At 43.2% G+C, this 10000-nt stretch overlaps 1 pseudogene; it reads right to left on the reverse strand.

Annotated features, from left to right (window-relative positions):
* Nucleotides 1-201: 201 nt before the first annotated feature.
* Nucleotides 202-7846, reverse strand: LOC115092366 (annotated as a pseudogene).
* Between the last annotated feature and the right edge of the window lie 2154 nt (nucleotides 7847-10000).

Genomic DNA, 10000 nt, shown 5'->3' on the forward strand with positions numbered 1-10000 from the left:
TCTATGGTCTTTCTTTAAGTTGCCTTGTTGATCAGTTCCTAAGACCTTTAGCTTGACTTGCTGAAAGGACTTTGTTCTTGAGAATGCAATATAAAGTTGTCCATGACTGAATACTGGAAATGGCAAATAAATACCAACTGAATCCAGTGTTTGTCCTTGGCTTTTTTTGATGGTCATAGCAAAAGCAAGTCTCAAGGGAAACTATTTATGTCTTAATGTAAAGAGAAGGTCAGGGTCACTGGGTGCAAGAATAACTCTTGGAATAAATACCCTGGTACCTTTAAAAGATCCGGCGAGGATTTCACAGTCAATGACTTTGGACATCATTTGCTTGATGACCATTCTTGTGCCATTGCAAAGACCTCTTGCTGAGTCAAGGTTTCGTAGTAACATTACTACTGCACCAACTTTTAAGTTAAGTCTATGAGGAGGCATTCCTGCAGGTGTTAAACTGTTCAAAAACTCCATTGGATAGTTTGCTGCCTCCTCGGCGTTTGCACTGTCTTGCTGAATAGAATCAATGCTGGTATAGCATTTCAATTCAGATTGAATTTGTCTAAGGATATTTTCATTAAGTGCAAGTGACTCCTGGTTTTTTGGAGTCAGGATTAGCAATGCTGTCATCTCCTGATCGGATGATCTCAGGAAAGATAGCATCAACAATACATCCATTCGCAATGCAGATTGGAGGAATTTCGAAGATGCCTTCCTGTAATTCAGGGTCTTGAGGTTTCCATTTCCAAGTTGTAAAAGCCAATGGGAAAAGGCTGGGTCGCCATTGGCACGCATGTTTTTGTGTAAGTGTAGGACCTGAATATTTTTCCAACAGTCACTATTCTTCATGCATGAAGAAAGTATTTCGGTTCTGCTGCCATGTGGAACAACGGGGAAAATTTGTCTGAAGTCTCCACCGAAAAGAAAGACAGCACCTCCAAATGGGTTTGTAGAGGGAACCTTTTGATCTTTAGTTAAGAGCTCTTTATAGAGTGTGTCAACTGCATTTACTGCATGTGCTGGGGCCATTGAAGCTTCTTCCCAGATTATGACTTTGGCGTTCTTTAGGTCATTTGCCGTAATACTCCCATGTCGAACGTTACAGGTTGATGTTTCATTTATTGGAATAGGCAGCTTGAAACGATTGTGGGACGTTCTGCCTCCCTCAAGCAACATTGCTGCTATGCCTGTAAATGCACATGGCAAGACTAATTCATTTTTGCTACGCACTTAGGGGTAGATTTTCAAACCGCGCGATTTGGCCTACTTTTGCTGGCGCATCAGGCGCCAGCAAAAGTACGCTGGATTTTAGTAGATACGCGCGGAGCTGCGCGTATCCGCTAAAATCCGGGATCGGCGCGCGCAAGGCTATGGATTCTGTATAGCCGGCGCGCGCCGAGCCGCGCAGCCTACCTCCGTTCCCTCCAAGGCCGCTCCGAAATCGGAGCGGCCTCAGAGGGAACTTTCTTTTGCCCTCCCCTCACCTTCCCCTCCCTTCCCCTACCTAACCCACCCGCCCGGCCCTGTCTAAACCCCATCCTTACCTTTGTCGGGGGATTTACGCCTCCCAGAGGGAGGCGTAAATCCCTGTGCGCCAGCGGGCCGCTAGCGCGCTGGGACGTGACCTGGGGGCGGGTACGGAGGGCGCAGCCACGCCCCCGGACCGCCTCGGGCCATAACCACGCCCCCGGACCTGCCCCCAAAACGCTGCCGACACGTCCCCTAAACGCCGCGATGACCGGGCCCGCCCCCCGACATGCCCCCGACACGCCCCCCCCTCGGAGAACCCCGGGACTTACGCGAGTCCCGGGGTCTGCGTGCGCCGGTGAGCCTATGTAAAATAGGCTCACCGGCGCGCAGGGCCCTACTCGCCTAAATCCGCCTGGATTTGGGCGGATTTAGGCGAGCAGGGCTCTTAAAATCCGCCCCACAGTGCATGATTATGTTGTACAGGAATGTTTTACCGCTTCCGCCAGGGCCATCAATAAAGAATAGATGCTTGGGTGAGTTAGGGTTTTCAATTGCTTCCATGATGTTGTCGAAAGCCCTTCTTTGTCCTGTGTTCAGCATTTGAAACTTGTCTTGGAACATGGCTTTTTTGGCAATTGGATCGTAATATTTTCCAGAATGGATTGGGTTGTCATACCTGCTGATTGGAAGTTGTAGGCGAAAATCTGCCAATGACTTTCCATGTGTTTGAAGGACAGATTCTATTTCTTTTAGTTTGAAATAGAGAGCTTTTTGTCCATGAGGAAAGCGTCTGTTATAGTCTTCCATAAGATTGTCCTTATGTGTGTGGAATAATGTTGCTGCATGTGATGGCTCACACATGATGCAAATAAATGCAAACAACTGCCGAAGATGTACTGGCATGTGATGGGTTGCAGCTTCAGTTAGGCAAGAATCCCATTCTGAGTCATCATCAGTTAATCCCCTTGCAATGCATGCGTCTTGGAAAGTTGCAAAGGGGATAGGATTTCCGTCGATCGTTCTTAGGTGCTCAAAAGTTGTTGCTCTTGTAACATTGAGAAGGAGAATTCGGAGGAACCATTTTTCTCGATTGGTGGGATTGACGGCAAACATTCTGCCTATTGTAGTTTGATGTCCTCTAAGACGTGGTTTCCATTTAGAATTTTTGTCATCCCAGGTATAGTGTTCGGGAATTTCAATATATAAATGCTGTCGCGCATTAGGGTCTTCCAGATTAAGTTGAAACCAAGCTAAAAGTTTGGACTTGGTGGCTTTTTGCTGTTCAGCTTCAGCTTCCTTGCCTGGCATAAAACATATTGTATGTTTGTCCTCAAGGTGGACATGTAATCTTTCCACATGATCAGTTTGGTGGTGCAATTTGTATTCCCTGAGCCTCCAGCATGCTTCATATCGTGTCTCCAAGTAATTTTTTTTTTTTTTTAATTTATACTTTATTAAGTTTCTCAAACATTTTTTACAATGAAAGAAAAGGTATAATGTAAAAAGAGCAAACAATATACATCCACATTTGAATCAAAATAAAGCAAATACTTTCCTCTGTTTTACATATAAGTCCACTTTATAGGGGAGATTATTTAAGAAAATAATTCAAAGAAATATTCATATTTATTTGAATATAAGAGAGAAAATAAATTTTTGACCAGCTAACTTCCAACTAATAACTCAATCTCTACCCGCCCTTATCTGAAAGGAATACCTCCAAGTTAGAAGGTTCAAGAAAAACAAACTTATTTTTCTGGTAAATCACAATACATTTGCAGGGAAACTTAAGAAAAAATGTTGCCCCTAGGGCTAACACTCTTTGACGCATCGAAAGAAATTGTCTCCTTCTACACTGGGTATTCCTAGAAACATCAGGAAATACTTGTACCAATTTGCCACAAAATAGAAAACTTTTATTCTGAAAATATTTCTGTAGAACATGATTCTTATCTTGTTCTAAACAGAAAGCCACAATTAATGTGGCCCTTGTGGCTATATCATCCGTTGAAGCCTCTAAAAAAGATGTTAAATTTGGGCTTTTTTCACTCAAAACATCTATTCCTCCTTCAGGTTCTATTGTTTCTCTCCTATAATTAGATACATAGTACATTTTTGATATCAAAATATCATTAGTAATATGTAAAATCTCATTAGTATATTTTTTGAAAAGTTCTTGAGGAGATAATAACCTCGTATATGGGAAATTTAAAAATCGCAGATTCTTATTGCGCAATAGATTTTCCATATTTTCCAAATTCTTATATAATATCACAGTATCTTTTATGAAGGTGGTCCCAGTTGTCTGTAGGGATCCTATTTGAGAGCCCATTAATAAATTAGAGGCTTCAACCTGTTCCATCCTTTTGCTGAAACCTTCCATTTTCACATTAATTTCTACAGTAAAGACAGTGGATTGAGCAATGGATTGGGAAACCATCCTTTCCACTTTGGTGATGGCTTTCCAAACGTCCCCTAGGGAGATATTATCAGGCACCTGAATTTCCTCTGGCGCCTGCTCTAGAGACTTTTGTCCATTGTCTTTAGATGTTATTCCCTCCCTCACTTCAGGGGTATTTACAACACTTACCCCTTCCTGGTCGGGAGGGCCATTGGATCGCTGGTCCTGGGCTGGACTCACAGTAGTCCCTGAAGAAAAAGATATTTCCTGGGCCACCTCCCGGGAAGTCTGACTCCGAATAATATGGGTGTCCATTGGGCCTTTCATCTCTTTCCCCAATGGAGTCGATGTTGAAATCTTGATTTTCCTCTTTTTACCCATATGTATTTGCCACTAGGTGTTTTCCACAAAAAAAATTTTTTCCCCAGGGGCGCGCCCCTTTGGCGCGCCCCTTTGGGGTGCGGCTTCGGCTGCGCGCCGCTATGCCTCTCCTTAAATCGGCACAGCCGGGCGTCGCTGTTGGTGATGTCATGGGTGGGAGGGGAGTCGTTGTTCCGCTCACCGGGGCTCGTTCAGTCCAGAGTGCCCTTCCTCCTTACGGAGCGTCTCTCCGGGTAAGCTCCCCTCCAAGTAATTTTTAACTTTGTCTCATTCAATAGTAGCTTCCTGTTCTGTGGTAACAGTAAGGAATTGAATATTTGCACAATCATGCCCCTTGTAAACATATTTGAACAGGTATTTACGTTTTGAATTGAGCTACAAATCTCTACGTTAATGTGGGCTTTGTATTTCAGAGACAGGTATGGGTTGTATGGCACCACCCATTTGTTATCCAGTTTGTTTCCTCCACGTTCAACAAAGTTACTGTTGTGTCCGTTGCTGTCTGACGTCTCTGCTCTGCCCACCTTACCTTGTTGGCGACTCCCTTCGGAGTTGATGGAAGGCTAGCTGCTGCGGCGTCTCCAGGCCGTTCTCCACCGGCATTCCCGGACTGGCTCGACGCTGCAAGCCGCCATGTTGACCAGATGCCTAAGGGTGCGCGCGCGTGGCCCGACTGATGTACCAGCGTTGGCGCGAACCTCAGTGGCGTCCCCCTGAGATGACGTCACCAGCTCCAGATATTTAAGGTCTCAGTTTTCACTAACAAGACGAGTTAGCAAGGGTTCGTTTCCTCCTGGTCGCTGCGGATGGGATTCGCTCTCTGCAACCCTAGTGACTCTGCCTCCTCGGACTTCACTAGAGGTACCCGCTCCTCGGGGGCCTCGCTCTCTCTTTGTCTTTTCAGGTCGCAGTCCGGAACCGGTACTCGCTCCTCGAGGGCCCACGTCCTGGATCTGCCCCTGGATACTACTTCTGTTAAGAAGTCATCGCTGCTTACAACATCAGTGAGTGTTCCATCTATCTCTCAGAGCTTTCCCTGGGTTCAGGTACTCGCTCCTCGAGGGCCTAATGCTTACCAACTCCTGGCTGATTTAAGAGACTATTGTGTGAGTGCTACCATCAAGGACTTGTTCCAGAACTCTGCATATACTGCCTACTCACTTTCTTAGTTTCTTTACAGCTCAGTCACCCTGGGATCGCTGTTCCAATACCTGAGGGACTACAGCCCAGCCTGGTGCTTCCAGCTCACTACTGCCACCTTTGGTGGTTTAATGTATTGCTTCTAAGAAGTCTTATTGCTTAACATCAGTGAGTCTGTATCTATCTTTCAGAGCATTCCCTGGAACCAGGTACTTGCTCCTTGAGGGCCTAATGCATACCAACTCCTGGGCTGCCTTAAGAGACTATTGTGGGAGTGTTACCATCAAGGACTTGTTCCTGAATGCTGCATGCTTTGCCTACGCACTCTCTTAGCTTCTCTACAGCTCAGCCACACTGGGATCGCTGTTCCAATACCTGAGGGATTACAGCCCAGCTGGGCACTTCCAGCTCACCTCTGCCACCTCTTGTGATTTACTATATTGTCTAATAAAAGAACTAGTGTGTGTCTGTCTCTACACTAAGCCTGACCAGTGGTCCCTCTCGGGATTTCCCCTGAGGGCGTGGTCATCTGCCACTGGTCCAAGGATCCACCCACAACTATTCATAACAACAGCTTTAACAACAGAGCTTTCTGACAGTTACCATCATCTCTACGTCGATATTTTGGGTAACCATTGACATTGCTGTTGGTCTCTGGACAGAAATCTTTTGTGCATTTGTTGTTTTCCATACACGGCGAGTTTGGATTTAATGGACCACATGGGCCATGTATCATAAAGGATTTTACAATGTCATGTAGGAACGAGTGGGCATCTTTGAGGGAGTTCAGCACAGACAATTTTGTCAATTCTTTCATTCTCCTAGGCTTTGTGTTCTGGGGCCATGAATAGCAGTATGTGCCCATGTGGTAGACCACGTTTTTGGAACTCGATGACGTGGAGCATAGCCCTAAGATGTCCAAATCTGTGGTGTTTGGTGAAATCTTCAAGTAGCAATTTGAGTTTCAACTGAAACACTCTAGCTACTAAATCTGGCCGGTCAAATGGTTGCTGACCTGGAAGTAAGTTTTCCCTGATTTCCCTCCATTTAGGATTGAAGGTAATTGTTACAAATAAGTCAGATTTACCATATTTCCTCACCATGACAATAGCATCTTGGTAATTTTGAGCCATATTTCTTGGACTTCCTTGGAAGGTTGAAAGCAAGATGACTTTCTTTCCAGGCAGTATGTTCATGTTCTCAGAAATGTGGTTGTTGACAAATCAGTGAAGGACATCATAGTCTTCAGCTCTTATTGTGTTTTGATTTTTTCTACACCAATTCAAACGGTTTGTCTCGGTCTTGCAATAGGCGTCAACCATGAATTGGTGTGTCAGCTTTCCAGCGTTGAGGAACTGGTTAAAGTTGCCATCGCGAATGGCAAAATGGTATAAATACCATTGAAGCTGGGACACATTTCAATGGTATATTTTATAAAGTTCTGCTTTTGGGATGAATTGTAATATCCCTATTTTCTGGGGGCGCACCATCTGCACTGTGAAAAATGGCAGCAATTTCTCCTCTGTCAGTGGGAGCGTTGGTTCTGCCGGGGTGCACATTATTTCATCTTTCTCTTAAGAAAGTCATGCAATATTCCATTGGGGTTCTGTTTTCCCGATTTGCCTTTAGCAATTCGTCTTGTTCAAATTTGAGCAAGTTCTTGTATTCTGTAGAGAACGGATTGATATATTCCAGAATTTTGTGGAGGTTCTCCATTACGACAGGAATGCATCCATTGTTTGCTTGATTGTTCATTCTTTCTGTCAAGGCTTGGGCGGAATCCAAAATGTACAGTTGGGCATACTTTGGTGCTTCACCTTCATTTAGGTGTAATGCAGATGTAGCGTGATAAATTTGCCCATGGATTCTGTAACAAAAAGGACCGGAACGTGTGGTTAGTGAATGGTCAACTTGTGTTCCCATTGAGGCAAACACCATTGCACTGTTGTAGGATCTTATGTTAGCCATGAAAATCTTGAATGTGGATCTGATCCATCCATGTAATTTGTAATGGTGGGATGCAATCGTATTTCTTGTAAAGCAATGGTCCCTTTATGGCAGCAATTTGACATTAATTCCTGTCTGAAATGCTTGGCATTGTTAAATGGACATGTAGCGTCCATTGGGCCAAGATAACTTTCTTCAATTTCGTGTTCATTGAAATTTTCGGGAAGCAAAGCGGTGTTGCGGGACCGGACATATGTAGTCAGACATCCTCTTTGATGTTGGTGTGCAACGTTTGTCTTTCAGCGTTTGCCTCGCGCTGTTGTTGAAGTTGAATTTGTGTCATGTTTGCACTGCGTTGCCAGTGACTTACAGCATTATCATCATGTTATGCTTTAAGCTGCTATTGTTGCATAGCTCCTTGACATCACTGCTGGCTAACGGCGTTAGCTTCGTGTTGCTCTTGCAGCTGCTGTTGTGACATGGTCGCTCTATGGAGTCATTGAGCTTCACCATGCCGTTTTTTTTTTTTTGCTGCAATTTCTTCAGCAGTTGGTGTTTGCTGGCGTTTTGGAGCCATATTTCCTGGACGTCGCTGCTGGCTATCAGCAATAGCTTCGTGTTCCTCTTTACTCCTGGGGGAATTCTGTGGAAAAAAAATTTTAAATTCTGCACACAAAAACTGAAAATTCTGCGCACAAAAACTGAAAAATCTGCAAAACTTTGCAAACTTTATGTGCAATGTTCTCTCAACCTAACTTGATGGACTCTCTACCTGGGTAACATCAAGCTAGGTTGAGAGAACATTGCACAAATCTCATCTTTGGGTGAGTTTCCTCACTCTGAAGGTCATCAAATCTTCACAAGAGTGCACTGTTCTGTTCGTACTTCGCACTCTGAATGTCAAAATAGCCCATAACCCCTACACTAATAGCTAAGCCTCACCTCGAGTAGCTAGGTGGGCCTCATATAGAAGTATAAATACCTACCTAGTATGAGAGCCCTATAGCTAGGTCCTCTCTCTCTCTCTCTCTCTCTCTCTCTCTCTCTCTCTCCCCCCCCTCTCTCTCCTCTCCCTCCCTCCCTCCCTCCCCCTCCCCCCATGGGTTGAAGGTAGGAAATACAATTCTGGCACTTATCACAAAGTACAAAAAGTTATCACAGTTTGCACTAATATCTATGCAAAGCACACTTTATGATAAACAGCCTATTATCATAAAGCACACTCCTTTTCCTATTGCATGCAATATTTTGTGCATTTTGATAAATCCAGGCCTAAGTTTGTACCTGGTAGGAGTTCCTACCCAGGAAAAGGTTCTAGGCATCATAGTGGATAATACATTGAAATCATCAGCTCAGTGTGCTGCGGCAGTCAACAAAGCAAACAGAATGTTAGGAATTATTAGGAAGAGAATGGTGAATAAAACGGAAAATGTCATAATGCTTCTGTATCCCTTCATGGTGAGACTGCACCTTGAGTACTGTGTACAGTTCTGGTCGCTGAATCTCAAAAAATATATAGTTGCACTGGAGAAAGTGCAGAGAAGGGTGACCAAAATGATAAAGGGAATGGAAAGGAAAATGAGGAAAGGCTAAAGAGGTTAGGGCTGTTCAGCTTGGAGAAGAGAGGGCTGAGGGGGATATGATAGAGATCTTTAAAATCATGAGATGTCTAGAACTGGTAAATGTGAATTGATTATTTACTCTTTCGGATAATAGAAGGACTAGGGGGCATGCCATGAAGTTAGCAACATTTAAAACTAATCGTAAAAAATTATTTTTCAGTCATAATTAAGCTCTGGAATTTGTCGCCAGAGGATGTAGTTAGTGCAGTTAGTGTAGCTGGGTTTAAAAAAGGTTTGGGTAAGTTCTTTGAGAAGTCCATTCATTGCTATTAATTTGATTTAGGGAATAGCCACTGCTACTACTGGCATCAGTAGCATGTGATCTACTTAGTTTTTGGGTACTTGCCAGGTACTTGAAGCCTGGATTGGCCACTGTTGGAAACAGGATGCTGGGCTTGATGGATCCTTGGTCTGACCCAGTATGGCAATTTCTTAAGTTCTTATCTACCATTCCCTTCAATCATGGCAACTGCCACTTCTCATATTGAATCAATGGTGATTACTTTTATGTGAACATCCAGAATTTTCCTATTGTTCTAAAAATAAACTAAACCTTAAGGTAATATTCTCATTTTAGTTAAATAAAAACAACTTTATCATATGGGAACATCTATTTGAGGTGCTTATGGCCCTTTATCCATGAGTCATTGATATGTATTTCTTGCTGTACCGCTAATACTTAGTTATAGTTAAAATAATTTACATTTTTTAAACATTTTGTTTTCTAATGTTTTTAAGATGGATACTTTATCTAAGCTTGTGGTATAAATTACAATAGAGTGTAGTTGATTTGTAACCAGCTCTTTAGAAATATTCTACAAATTAGTACCTGATAAAGAGAATGAATAAATGATTAAACTCACTCAGTTTGGTATTTTTCCATGAAGACACAATGTTATTGCCTCTGGAATTTCTAGCAAGACCCTATATTACCATTCTTAGTTTAAAAAGATAGTGAAAAATGAAATCAGATCAGCATTTTTCATATTTAAATTAATTTTCATATGTTTAAAGTGGGCCAGGCTTATCTCACTATCTTCAAGTA

This window comes from Rhinatrema bivittatum, chromosome 5 (assembly GCF_901001135.1).
Source record: "Rhinatrema bivittatum chromosome 5, aRhiBiv1.1, whole genome shotgun sequence".
NCBI lineage: Eukaryota > Metazoa > Chordata > Amphibia > Gymnophiona > Rhinatrematidae > Rhinatrema > Rhinatrema bivittatum.